The 14,090-nt window shown below is 37.9% G+C and overlaps 1 long non-coding RNA gene across 1 annotated transcript in view; it reads left to right on the plus strand.

Moving 5' to 3' along the window:
* The window catches only part of LOC114676292 (uncharacterized), a 40,111-nt gene extending 31,312 nt beyond the window's left edge, over nt 1-8,799 (plus strand). Inside the window, exons 3-5 of the long non-coding RNA XR_013413626.1 lie at nt 6,599-6,643; nt 6,771-6,945; nt 8,625-8,799. This is a non-coding gene — a long non-coding RNA (uncharacterized LOC114676292). The remainder of the gene's footprint in view (nt 1-6,598; nt 6,644-6,770; nt 6,946-8,624) is intronic.
* The last annotated feature ends 5,291 nt before the right edge of the window (nt 8,800-14,090 follow it).

The following is a 14,090-nucleotide window of genomic DNA, read 5'->3' on the forward strand; positions in this document are numbered from 1 at the left end:
ATTCTTCCTCCCTCTAATATTAGCACAGTACTTAGCCTTTGTTCAGCATTTGCTATCTGCTGGACTCGGTGCTAAGCACGTTACATATATCGCCTCATTTAATCCTCACTACAAACTTGCGAGATAGATGCTATTTTTTTGGTTAGTTTTCAGAAGAGAAAACTAAAGCTTCGAACTGTGAAATAACCTGCCTAACGTTTCACAACCAGAAAACAAGGAGCAGGAGCCAAGATTCACACCCAGGCCTGGCTCTTCATGCTGCTAGGCTGCCTCTCTGTTTACTCACAGGTGATCAGCAGGTCTGTTATGTAATCTCAGACTGTACAGTTGAAATTATTAAAATATTTGTGTAAAATAATTATCTACTAAGAATGCCAAATTCCATGAAAACAGTGATGGTAGATCTTGACCACTCTGGCACATTTTAAGTGCCCGGCTAATCTTTATTTTTAAAATTTTAATTGTGGAAATTTAAGAACGCATGTAAAACTAAAAATAATAGTATCACAAGCCCTCATATCCCTTGTTCCAGCTTCATCAAAAATCAATTCCTGGCCAATCTTGTTTCATCTCTGTCCCCACCTCCTCTCCCTTGCTACTAGATTTTTTTTGAAGCAAATCTCAGAGATCATATAATGTCATCCATTAGTATTTCTAAAAGGTAAAAATTATTTTTAGGGATATAACTTTAATACCATTACCACATGTTTAAAAGTTAATAATGATTCCTTAGTCAGTATTCAATTCATGCCAAATATTTCATGAATAATTTTTACAATCAACTCACTCCAATCCAAGCAAAGGCTGCACAATGTAGTTGGTTGAATCATTTCTGAAATCTTTCTTAATTTATAGTTTCTACAGCCTCATTTTTCCATCATCTTGCAATTCCTTTGTTATTTGTCCTGTAGACTTTTCATATTCTGGATTTTGCTGATTACATCACTGTGCTTTTGGTTTAACATATTTCTTTGATATGGTGTTTCTTGGAAATTGTTGATGCTTGATCAGATTCAGCAGTATGAAAGCAGGCCCATATACCATACACCTCAGTATTTTAAAGTTATAAAGCTCTGTCCAGACAGATGACCCTTCCTACCCCCAGTTTTTCTCCTGGAGCTGAAAGAGTTTTGTGCTCCTGGGAAAGAATTAATGCCCCAGTGGTCACCATGATCTGCAGGGACACAACAGAGTGAAGTCAGGGACTAGTTTCTGACAAAACAGACTTTAAACCAACAAAGATCAAAAAAGACAAGGGCATTACATAGTGGTAAAGGGATCAATTCAATAAGAAGAGCTAACTATCCTAAACATATATGCACTCAATACAGGAGAACCCGATTCAAAAAACAAGTTCCTAGAGGCCTACAAAGAGACTTAGACTCCCACACAATAATAGTGAGGGACTTTAACACCCCACTCCCAATATTAGACAGATCATTGAGACAGAAAATTAACAAGGATATTCAGGACTTAAACTCAGCTCTGGATCAAGTGGACCTCATAGATATCTACGGAACTCTCTACCCCAAAACAACAGAATGTAAATTCTTCTCAGTGCCACATGGCACTTACTCTAAAATCAATCACACAATTGAAAGTAAAACACTCCTCAGCGAATGCAAAAGGACTGCAATCGTAACTAACAGTCTCTCAGACAACAGCACAATCACATTAGAATTCAAGATTAAGAAACTCACTCAAAAGCACACAACTGCAAAGGAATTGAACAACTTGCTCCTGAATGACTCCTTGGGCAAATAATGAAATTAACGGAGAAATCAGAGTTATTTGAAACCAATGAAAACAAAGATACATCATACCAGAATCTCTAGGATGCAGCTAAAGCTTGTTAAGAGAGAAATTTATAGCCCAATACCCTCATCAAAAAGCTAGAAAGATCTTAAATCAACACCCTAACGTCACAACTAAAAGAACTGGAGAGCCAAGAGCAAACAAACCCCAGCGCCAGCAGAAGACAAGAAATAACCAAGATTGGAGTTGAACCAAAGGAGACAGAAACACAAAAAACCCTTCAAAAAAATAAACCAATCCAGGAGCTGGTTTTTTGAAAAAATTAGTAAAATAGACCACTAGCTGGAATAATAAAGAAGAAAAGAGAGAAGAATCAAATAGACACAATAGAAAATGATAAAGGGGATATCACCACTGAACCCACAGAAATACAAACAAACATCAGAGAATACTGTAAACACCTCTATGCACATAAACTAGAAAATCTAGAAGAAATTGATAAATTCCTGGACACCTACACACTCCTAAGACTGAACCAGGAGAAATTGAATCACTGAATACACCAATAACAAGTTCTGAAATTGAGGCAGTAATAAATAGCATATCAACCCAGAAAAGCTCAGGACCAGGTGGATTTATTGCTGAAATCTACCAGAGATACAAAGAGGAGCTGGTACATTTTTTTCTGAAACTATACCAAACAACTGAAAAGAAGGGACTTTTCCCTAACTCATTTTATGAGGCCATCATCATCCTGATACTGTAACCTGAGAGAGATACAACAAAAAAAGAAAACTTTAGGCCAATATCCCTGATGAACATTGATGCAAAAATCCTCTATAAAATACTGGCAAACTGAATCCAGCAGCACATCAAAAAACTCATCCACCCAGAGCAAGTCAGCTTCATCCCTGTCGTGTAAGGCTGGTTCAACATATGCAAAGCAATAAACATAATTCATCACATAAACAGAACTAAAGACAAAAACCACATGATCGCCTCAATAGATGCAGAAAAGACCTTTGATAAAATTCAACATCCCTTCACGTTAAAGAGTCTCAGTAAGCTAGGTATTGATGGACATACCCCAAAATAGTAAGAGCCATTTATGACAGACCCAGAGCTAATATCATACCGAATGGGCAAAAGGTGGAAACATTCCCCTTGAAAACTGGCAAAAGACAAAGATACCCTCTCTTATCATTCTTATTCAACATGGTATTGAAGTTCTGGCCAGAGAAATCAGGTAAGAAAAAGAAATAAAGGATATTCAAATAGGAAGAGAGAAAGTCAAACTGTCTCTGCAGATGATATAATCCTATGTCTAGAAAACCCCATCATCTCAGCCCCAAAGCTTCTTAAGGTGATAAGAAATTTCAGCAAAGTCTCAGGTTACAAAATTAATGTGCAAAAATCACAAGCATTTCTATACACCAGCAATAGACAAGCAGAGAGCCAAATCATGAATAAACTCGCATTTACAATTGCTACAAAAAGTGTAAAATACCTAGGAATACAGCTAACAATGGAAGTGAAGGACTTCTTCGAGGAGAACTACGAACTACTGCTCAAGGAAATCGGAGAGGACACAAACAAATTGCGTGGGAAGAATCAATATTGTGAAAATGGCCATACTGCCCGAAGTAATTTATAGATTCAATGCTATTATCATTAAACAACCATTGACATTCTTCACAGAATTAGAAAAACTACTTTAAAATTCATATGGAACCTAAAAAGAACCCATATAGCCAAGACAATCCTAAGCAAAAAGAACAAAGCTGGAGGCATCCTGCTACTTGAGTTCAAACTACATTACAATGCTACAGTAACAAAAACAGCATGGTACTGGTACCAAAACAGACACATAGACCAATGGAACAGAATAGAGATCTCAGAAAGAAGTCCACACACCTACGACCATCTGACCTTCGAGAAACCTGGCAAACACAAGCAATGGGGAAAGGATTCCCTATTTAATAAATGGTGATGGGAAAACTGGCTAGCCATATGTAGAAAATTGAAGCTGGACCCCTTCCTTACACCTTATACAAAAATTAACTCAAGATGTATTAAAGATTTAAATGTAAACCCCCAAACTATAAAAACCCTAGAAGGAAATCTAGGCAATACCATTCAGGACATAGGCACGGGAAAAGATTTATTGACAAAAATGTCAAAAGCAATTGCAACAAAAGCAAAAATTGACAAATCGGATTTAATTAGACTAAAGAGCTTCTGCACAGCAAAAGAAACCATTATCAGAACGAACAGACAACCTACAGAATGGGAGAAAAGTTTTGCAGTCTATCCATCTGACAAAGGTGAAATGTCCAGAATCTACAGGGAACTTGAAACAAATTTATGAGAAATTTGTTTAAAACAACCCCATTAAAAAGTGGGCAAATGACATGAACAGACACTTCTCGAAAGAAGAAGACATTTATGTGACCAACAAACATATGAAGAAAAGCTAAACATTACTGGTCATTACAGAAATGCAGATTAAAGCCACAATGAGATACCATCTCATACAAGTTAGAAAGAAGATTATTAAAAGTCAAGAAACAACAGATGCTGGTGAGGCTGTGGAGAAAAAGGAATGCTTTTACACTGTTGGTGGGAATGTAAATTAGTTCAACCATTGTGGAAGACATTGTGGCAATTCCTCAAAGACCTAGAAGCAGAGATACCATTTGACTCAGCAATCTTACTACTGGATATATATCCAAAGGAATATAAATCATTCTTTATAAAGATATATGCACACATATGTTCACTGCAGCACTATTCACAATAGCAAAGGCATGGAATCAACCTAAACGCCCATCAATGACAGACTGCATAAAGAAAATATGGTGCAAATACACCATGGAATACTATGCAGCCATAAAAAGGATGAGATCACATTCTTTGCAGGCACATGGACGGAGCTGGAAGCTTTTATCCTCAGCAAACTAATGCAGGAACAGAAAACCAAACACTGCATGTGTTCACTTATAAGTGGGAGCTCAGCAATGAGAACACATGACACAGGGAGGGGAACAACACACACTGGGGCCTGTTGGAGGAGGTTGGGGGAGGGAGAGCTTCAGGATAAATAGCTAGTGCATGTGGGGCTTAATACCTAGGGGATGGGTTAATAGGTGCAGCAAACCACCATGGAACACATTTACCTATGTAACAAACCTGCACGTCCTGCACATGTATCCCGGAACTTAAAATAAAATGAAGTTTAAAAAATTAAAACTAAAAAAGAAGTGTTGGGGCTGAGAAACCAATACCTTAAAATATAGTGCTTTGACATGCTGAACTAAAGCAGAATCCTCAAGGTCTCTCTGACCAACCCCCTCCAGCTCCCCACCCCTGCCACCCCACAATCCTGTCTCTCAATCCTCAACTTCAGACCTGACAAAGAAGAAAACAATTACCTCTTACCTCTGATCCCTTCCCTGAGTTTTCATTAGCTGAGCTCATAATACAGAAAGAGACTGAACTCTGTCAATACACCTGGACCGACTTTGGTCACAAACCCTTATCTGCTCTTCAGGCTGGCCTAGTTGGCTTTGTCCCAGCCGTTGCATATTGTTCAAGCCCATTGAATTCCTCTAAAAATAATTTACTACACCACTAAAGTTATTCATATTTCCCCATCTCCTTTTCCCCTAGGAGGGGGAAGAAGGAAGAAGGAGTATTTAGCCATTTGTACCCCATTGTGTGGTGGGGTAATCACTCTGATTCTCCCTTGCGCACATTAATAAATTTGTATGTCTTTTCTCCTGTTAAACTGTCTTTTGTCCATTGATTTTCAGTGAATCTTCAGAGGGTTAAAGATAAGTTTTCCCTTGACCCCTACAGAAGCAACAGATACCTGTAGAGATAGCAACATGGATGGATCTTAAAATCCGAGTGCTTAGTGAAAAAAGTACAAAATACAATGAAATAGAAAACTAAACACTATTTAATTTGTGTGAATTAATGTGAAAAACATATATGCACACAAAATAGAAATATCCATTTGTAAGAACATGCACAAGCAGATACTTATTAAAATTCATTAGAGTGACCGTCAAGTGACCAGAGAAAGGGAATGGAAGTGGAGTATGAGAATAAAAGAGAATATAACAATCGATCAACTGGGTCAGCTCCCTTAGGCTTTCGAAGAGATAGCAGTTAGTTGCCAAGGCAGCATAAAAAGATGTGGAAAATCTTGGGTTCCCTCCACTTCTCAATATTTCCTTATCATCACATCTTGTACTGCCTAACTCATCTATTCTCCATGAAAGCTGGCCCACAAAAATGCAATTAGTTAGAAGCAATCTCCTGATAGTACTTCATTTCCTGCCCAAATTCATATGAAAATGTCTTTCACCTTGCATCTGGAGCTTTGATGCTTTCCCGATATTCTGGCCAAACGTGACAATTCTTTGGTGATCTAAATGCTAGTATAGAGTTGATAACATTATTTGTTATTACAAAGAAATTATGGAAAGCAAGCTCACATTTATATTGACAGTGAAGAAATCCCTTGTTTTGTACAGGGTCTAACTTAATGCTTACATATGCAGCTGCTTTGTAGGAGTGAGGAAGCAATGTCTGTCCTTAAATTCATTCTGGAATTGGAGTTCCAGAGCTACTGAAGTTATAGGAAGTAAGAGCTAAACTACATTAAATGGAAAAATAGCACAAATAAAGGGAATAAGTAGCATAAGGGATTTAGTCACGAGGTGAATTGTTTAATGAAAAGCCCCCTTTCTGTAATTTATAATAATGGGAGTTCAACAGCCTATTTCTTCCAGTCTGCCTCAAGACAATAATTAGAGTATTTTATTTTATTTTGCAGGCTTCAAAATTTAAAGGAGCTGTCAAAATGGAGGGTAGAAAAAGGGTAAGAAATGTTAACAATATTTAGTATGATTTATGGGTGAGTTTAAAAATTCCCCATTATAGTAACTAATTAGATATCTTGGATATAAGAATTCTATATGCTTTTCTTGATTTCTCTTGATTTATAGAATTAATTCTTCAAATTCTCTGGGATCTCAACTTCTTTACCAGTAAAGGAAGAAAATAAAGTATAAAACTTTCATTCATATTCCAAGATCTTTGAAGAGTAATAAAGTTATTCTCTGCAAGTATTACCTTCAGGGTGATCACGACCTCCTTGGGAAAAGACATCATGTGGACATTGTAAGTTTTTATTATCATCAGTTTCTATGTTAAATATCTTGAAAAGCCTTTAGATCTGGAAAGACTTCTTTCATTCAAGTTTAAATAAGTTGATTTACAAATCTGAAATTTGAGAAGCTGGAATGGGAATGGGAAAAGTAGAAGCTCATGGTATAATGATAAGAAAATATCAACAGCATTTGAAAAATGTCTTGCCCTCTCTCAGTGGGTCATTGTAAACCATTTTTGAGTCTTATCTGAAATAAGAATGTTCAACAACATGATAAGCTCTCAGGAAGATTGTGAAAATGCCAAAGCTAAATCTCTAGATTAAAGTAAAATGACTATTGATTTGAATAACATTATGTTTACTCTGTTGAATCTATCATTTTTATCATTCAAAAGTTATATAGTTTGAGTCAGATTTCCTCATTTCAGTTTAAAAGATCCAAGCCATTCTTATGTCTAGATTTATCTATGGTTACTATGGAGATGGCTCACTTTGTGTGAGGATTTACATTGTCATCCCAAAAGGGCAAATAATTTGGGCTATGAGTGCCTTAAAGACCTTCTGAGGTTGGGGGTTGAGGAAAGACCAAAAGTTGCTGACATTTTAGTTGAGACTCAGTGATTCATGGATAGTGGGTCAGGGAGTGGGGATTGGTTATGTTCTGCATATGATGGTGCCCATCTTGACAATAGTGTCACCTTGTACACACCAGTGTTAGCTACTATACAGCCATTCTATTCATCATGTCTGTTTCTTTGATTTCAGAGAGCTATTGAGTTTATAACTTGTGGCCAATAGGCTTAGAATTATAAAACACATGTCAGTCCACTGAAAGTAAATGTAGGGAAAATGAAAAGGAATTTTAAAAATGTATTAATGCCCAGAAAATCTGAGTTTTGGATCTCATTGAGTGGTCCTGGACTGTTCTTTTCACCCTAAGGCATATGAAGCATTAGACTGGACTGGATGAATCATCAGGGTTCCCAAACATTTCTCTGGAGTGCATCCAAGAGTTTGTATGTTTACCTACTCCCTTCTCCCCAAGTCCCTTTCATATGCTCCCAAACACCCCAAAACTAAATTTATTTTTATTCCCCTACTTAAAATAAAAAAATAGTGTAAATTTTACATCCTACTGCATAATATATTTGTATGTTTTGATATAAACTATTTCAAATGAATAAATCACCTTAAACTTTCCAGTAAAATAGATGCACCAGAATAACATGTCCTGTTACCTGTGGCTCTGAGTACAGTGCAACATACTGCCTTATATGCCTAGTGGTGCACAAAATTCCATCTGAGGAACAGCTGAAAATTATACTTTAGCAGAGCTGTGAAAGACCATTGCCTCTGGTCTTCTGTGATGTCTGAAATCCCACCATTTAAAATGATGTTCTTTAATCTCTGTGTTCTCCTTGACAATGAAGCTAGAAAAGGGAGCATAATAAATTATTCATGCCTCAGCAATGGCTAGTGATAGCTCAAAGACAGCATACATTTATAATAATGACAGTTGTTGGTGTGGTTTAAACGTTTTTTCCTCCAAAACTCATGTTGAAATTTAATCTCCAATTTGGCAGTATTGAGAGGTGGGGCTTTTAAGAGGTGATTGGGCCATAAGAGCTCTGGATTAATTCACTCATGGATTAATGAGTTAATGGATTAATGAATTAACGGACTATCATAGGAATGAGATTGGGAAGCTTTAGAAGAACAGGAAGAGAGACCTGAGCTAGCACACTCAGCCCCCTCACATGTGAAGCTCTGCAATGCCTCAGGACTCTGCGGAGAGTCCCCATCAGCATGAAGGCCCTCACCAGATGTTGCCCTTCAATGTTGCACTTCTCAGCCTCCATCACTGTAAGTAGTAAGTTCCTTTTCCTTATAAAGTACCAGTTTCAGGTATTATAAGCAACAGAAAATGGACCAAGACAGTTGCTTAATAATTGGTTAAAGGGAAAATCATAAATGAAAATTGAGTTATAGTTGTTTATTTTAGAGATAGAAACTAAAATAATTACCTGTAAGTCAAAGAACAAGTTGGTGAACTCTTAGAGGATCTGGAGCTCATCTAATTATTTCTGACTTCCTAATACCTATCATATTGAAAATACTAAATGCTTGTTTAATGAACAACTCAGGAAATTAGAATTCACATCTTAGGCCACCACTGTTTCTGTTTGAGGGAACTAGATGTTCTCAGTTCCTTTGAAGCAGATTTACATTAAATCGAAGAGAATTTCTGTTCATAGTACCACTGCTGAACCTGGAACCAGGGTTTGAAGTCTCACTTTTACTGCATTTATCCATTCTGTGTCCTGTTCCTGTGGCTTTTTTTGTTTTGAGGTCTTTCATATTTCTGATTTTTTTTTCTGCTTCTCTGGCTCAGGCCCTGGTGGTTTCCTTTCTGGAGAAGTATGCTAGCCTTCCAGCTGTTAAATAAAATTTGTGGAGGTAATTGTTTCGGATTGAGCTTCTGCACTAGGCCTCAGCAGACCACACCAAATCAGAATGGGGTCACCCATGCTAAATGCCATGTAAGGAAACTTAGAAATAGGTCAATTTTCCAAAAAGCAGGAGATTCAGCAACAACCCATGTAAAGGGGCCTAGTTAACCTGAGCCAGCATGACAGAGAAATCATGCTTTAACCCTATATGAAAAGTAACTTTGAAAAGATCAGTCCTCTTCTTTTCTTTGTTTCTACCTTTTATTCAGGTTTTTCTTTTTCTTGTTTCTGTCTTTTTTTTTTCAGGTTTTTCTGCCTTCTGCTCAGCCCATTGGAGCACCTTTCTATTTTATAAATGGGATGCTGCCCAATTCATGGATTGCTAATAAAAGCCAATTAGATCTTTAAACTCAATGTGTTCAAATTTTGTTCTTTGACACAGCCGATCTTTCTGCTTTCAAATACTTTATCCTCCAAATATTCTGGCAGGCTGTTATAGGACAGTATTACTAATTCACTCATCAATGGTGCTGTCCTTGCACAAAGGATATCAACCTTCTGTCACCCATGAAATCCAGTTAAATTTTCCCCACTTGGCATTGAAAACCTTCTTGAGGTTGCCTGACCTACATTTCTGGGCTTATCTACATAGCCACTGACATAAAACCTACATACTTGACAATCTAGTTGTTTTACATTTCCTCATGCCTGAGGAAATGTTATGAGAAAATTTGTTAAATTATGAAATTACCTTTGCCATTTGATAGTAATCAGCTCAAGGATAGAGGACGTATCTTGTACATCCTTGAATTTATTCCCCAACACAGCAAATACCCCTGTGGAGATGCCCACTAGAGATGGCAATTTTAGGTTTTCCATGAAATCTTGTAGCAAGAGGGAGGTAGCATGCAGGGTTTAGATGTAGCAGTCTGTCTCTGATGGCATGGGACAAGGAGATGTGAAAGAATGAACAAGGGATTAAAAGTGATAGGCAAAATTGGGAAAATTGGTGCTGAAGACACATTTGATCTGTTTAAACTTCCTGAAAGGGTCAGATCACTGTGAGCAATCCTGATGTTTGCTGGGTTGGGGAAACAGCAGGCTTGCACACTGACATGTGACTGGAAAGAAACGTTGACCAGGGTTCAAACCAATGCCAAGGAGAGGGCTTCAGTGGGTGGAACCCAGTGAAAACCAGCACACGGGTCACTAGGTTGAGAGCTGGGAGGCATGAACCAGGCTGATAACCAGCTTTCCTGGGATGGGGACAAGGATGCTGCTATAGTCTCAATGCTCCCCTAAATTCATGAGTTTAAAGTTAATTCTCATTGTGGTTGGGTTAGAGGTGGGGCCTTTTGTCATGAAGTCATGAAGTTTCCACCCCATAATGGATTAGGGAATTAAGAACTGGAAGAAACTAGCTTGGGACCCTTTTGTTCTTCTGCTCTTCTGAAAAGGATTCATCTTCTTTTTTGTCCTTCCATCTTTCCTAACATGTTGCGGATATCTAGACGGTGCCATCTATGAGGAACAGACCCTCATTTGAAACAACTTACCAGCACCTTGATCTTGGGCTTCCCAGCCTTCGGACTATGGGACAATAAATTTTTATTCTTTATAAATTATCCAGGTATCAGGAGAACCTGCTCCCGATGTTTAACGTGGGTTCTTTTCTATTTCCTAAGTGTCTCGGCTGGGTTGAGAAATAAAGGGAAAGAACACAAGAGAGAGAAATTTAAAGCTGGGTGTCCGGGGGAGACATCACATGTTGGCAGGATCCGTGATGTTCCCCGAGCTGTAAAACCAGCAAGTTTTTGTTAGCGATTTTCAAAAGGGGAGGGAGTGCACGAATAGGGTGTGGGTCACAGAGATCACATACTTCACAAGGTTATAAAATATCACAAAGCAAATGGAGGCAGGGCGAGATCACAGGACCACAGGATGAGGAGAAATTAAAATTGCTAATGAAGTTTCCGGGCACGCATTGTCACTGATAACATCTTATCAGGAAACAGGGTTTGAGAGCAGATAACCTGTCTGACCAAAATTTATTAGGTGGGAATTTTTGTCCACCTAACAAGCCTGGGAGCACTATAGGAGGTCGGGGCTTGTTTCATCCCTTCAGCTTCGACCATAAAAATGGGTCGCCTTAAAAGGGGCCGTCTATAGGCCTACCTTCAGGGCGCATTCTCTTTCTCAGGGATGTTCCTTGCTGAGAAAAAGAATTCAATGATATTTCTCCTATTTCCTTATGAAAGAGGAGGAATATAGCGCTGTTCTGTCCGGCTCACCGGTGGCTAGTTCAAAGTTACCTCTCTTGTTCCCTGAACATTGCTGTTATCCTGTTCTTTTTTAAAGATGCCCAGATTTCATTTGTTCAAACACACTTGCTCTACAAACAATTTGTGCAGTTGATACAATCACAGGGTTCTGAGGCAACATTCATCCTCCTCAGTTTACGAAGAAGATGATGGGATTAAGAGATTAAAGACAGGCATAGGAAATCACAGGGGTATTGATTGGGGAAGTGACAAATGTCCATGAAATCTTCACAATTTATGTTCAGAGATTACAGTAAAGACAGGTGTAAGAAATTATAAAAGTATTAATTTGGGGAACTAATAAACGTCCATGAAATCTTCACAATTTATGTTCTTCTGCCGCGGCTTCAGCCCGTCCCTCTGTTTGGGGTCCCTGACTTCCCGTAACATCCAGGTTCAAGTGTTTTTTTAATAGCAGCACAAATGGACTGAGATGCCTAACAAAGGGCAAAGATAGCCTTGGCAGGAGGGATTGCATGAGATTAAGGCCTCATCTTCATGCAAAATTTTATTATGCATTAAGCTAATATTTCCCAGTGTCTGAGGAATTTTGGCTATTGTTTTCACGTGTGTATGTGTGTGTTTAGCTGGAGCCTAACAAAAGAAGGCTATGGATGATGCCACCACTTCCTTACTTCCTGTAGCCACACACCAAAGTGCCTTGTGAGAGGGACTGTTAACTCCAGAGCTACAACCTGGGTCTAGGAAAGCTCTGATTTCAAACATGCTGTTGATTCTTCCCAAAATAGCACTAATTTTTATCATAATCTGTATCTTTATTTTTGCTGCCTAAAACATGACCATTTTCTATCACACCATCTTTGTCATGGAATGTTCTTTAACTACAAATAGAACCTTTGCTTCCTAAGAACTTTCTTTTGCACTTTGCCAGAGTTCACTTTTGCACTTTTTGATTTCTGAATGAAATCAAAAGTGAAACTTTGTGCAGGAGTGTGGGGTCCAGAAGCATAAGAATTCTCTTGTTCCCAGCTATGGGATTCTCAGCATAATAGTAAGGACCCTTAAAATAATAATAATTCAAATATCTCTTGAAAAATGTTCATTTACAGTGGAATAAATGTCAGGAGGTGTTAAGTGTTTGCTACTAAGAATAGACTCTTTCCCAGCTCCAAAAACTCTTTTCAAAGCAAATATGTACATTTGATACCTGCAAGTTTTGAATGTGCAAATATTGACTCAGCAGATGGATGAACCAGGTCTAACATATTGTTTTTTTTCTCAAGGGTTGGGACTATTATGACTCTGGCTAAGGGTTACATGTTTTTTCCTACCCTAACTGATAACTAATGAATTTTTAGAATGGAATGGTTTCCCACCCTTTTCTCTAGAATGTATAACACCTGTGTAAAATGCTAAAGAGATTTTTAAAATCATTCTTATGGTTTAGGCTGAATCCCTGTTTTTACCCCTATAGTTTCTCTAGTGACCCTTGCTGATGACTTATATCAAATCGCTAGGGGATTTGTCAGGAATCTCCAAGTTGTTTGATTCATTTGATTCTCAGCCTTTTTTATTTTGAGAGTGGTTAAGAAAACAAAAACAAAAACAAAAAACTACCTTCATAGAGGGCAAAGAACCGTGAATGATGGAATTTCAAAATGTTTTCAGAATTAGTTCCGAAGATAAACAAGTGAGGAGAAAATGTATGTAGAATTCTAAATTCTAAAACAGTTTTATGCAAGTATACTTGCATAAAATCATAAACTTAAAGGTGGTATAAGAAGCTAGTTGTTCTAGAATATGATGTACAAAGCAAGGGACTCATGGCTGAATCATTTACATCAACAGGTGTTGTCAAGAAGTGCTATGATTTAACAGCACCTAAACTTTCTACCTTTAAAGTGAAGAGCAGGCACATTATTAAGTAACTTAACATGGCACAACATGATTTTCATAAAAATTGATAAAATCATCTTGGAAAAGTTAACTGCATCCTGAGGCAAATTTAGGTACATAATTTTAACCTATAATGTATCTATAGTTATTGGCACTAGGTATGTATACAGGCTATCAGTTTCCGGAGACCCGCAGGAAAATTCAACACTAAAAGAGCTTGCCCACCCAGGCCCCACTGGTTTTGAGCAATGTTTCAAAACATCGTGCATTCCAACATGTGGTCCCTATTCCCTGCTGGGGGAAGCTGCAGTTGAGTAGGGGTTTTACCTGAGACTCTGATTTTCTTGTACATATGGGTCTTAGGGACTCAAGTTGCAGGCTGTTGGTTACCTCCTGCTTTGTGCTTCTAAGCATATGGTGTCTTCACGATGTGGATCCAAACAGGTAACCCAATAATCTATTTGAATTAATTGTATATTTAATCAAATCTTAAAATCTTACATGTGCAGACCAGGCACGATGGCTCAC

The sequence above is a fragment of the Macaca mulatta genome, chromosome 2 (assembly GCF_049350105.2).
Source record: "Macaca mulatta isolate MMU2019108-1 chromosome 2, T2T-MMU8v2.0, whole genome shotgun sequence".
NCBI classification, from domain to species: domain Eukaryota; kingdom Metazoa; phylum Chordata; class Mammalia; order Primates; family Cercopithecidae; genus Macaca; species Macaca mulatta.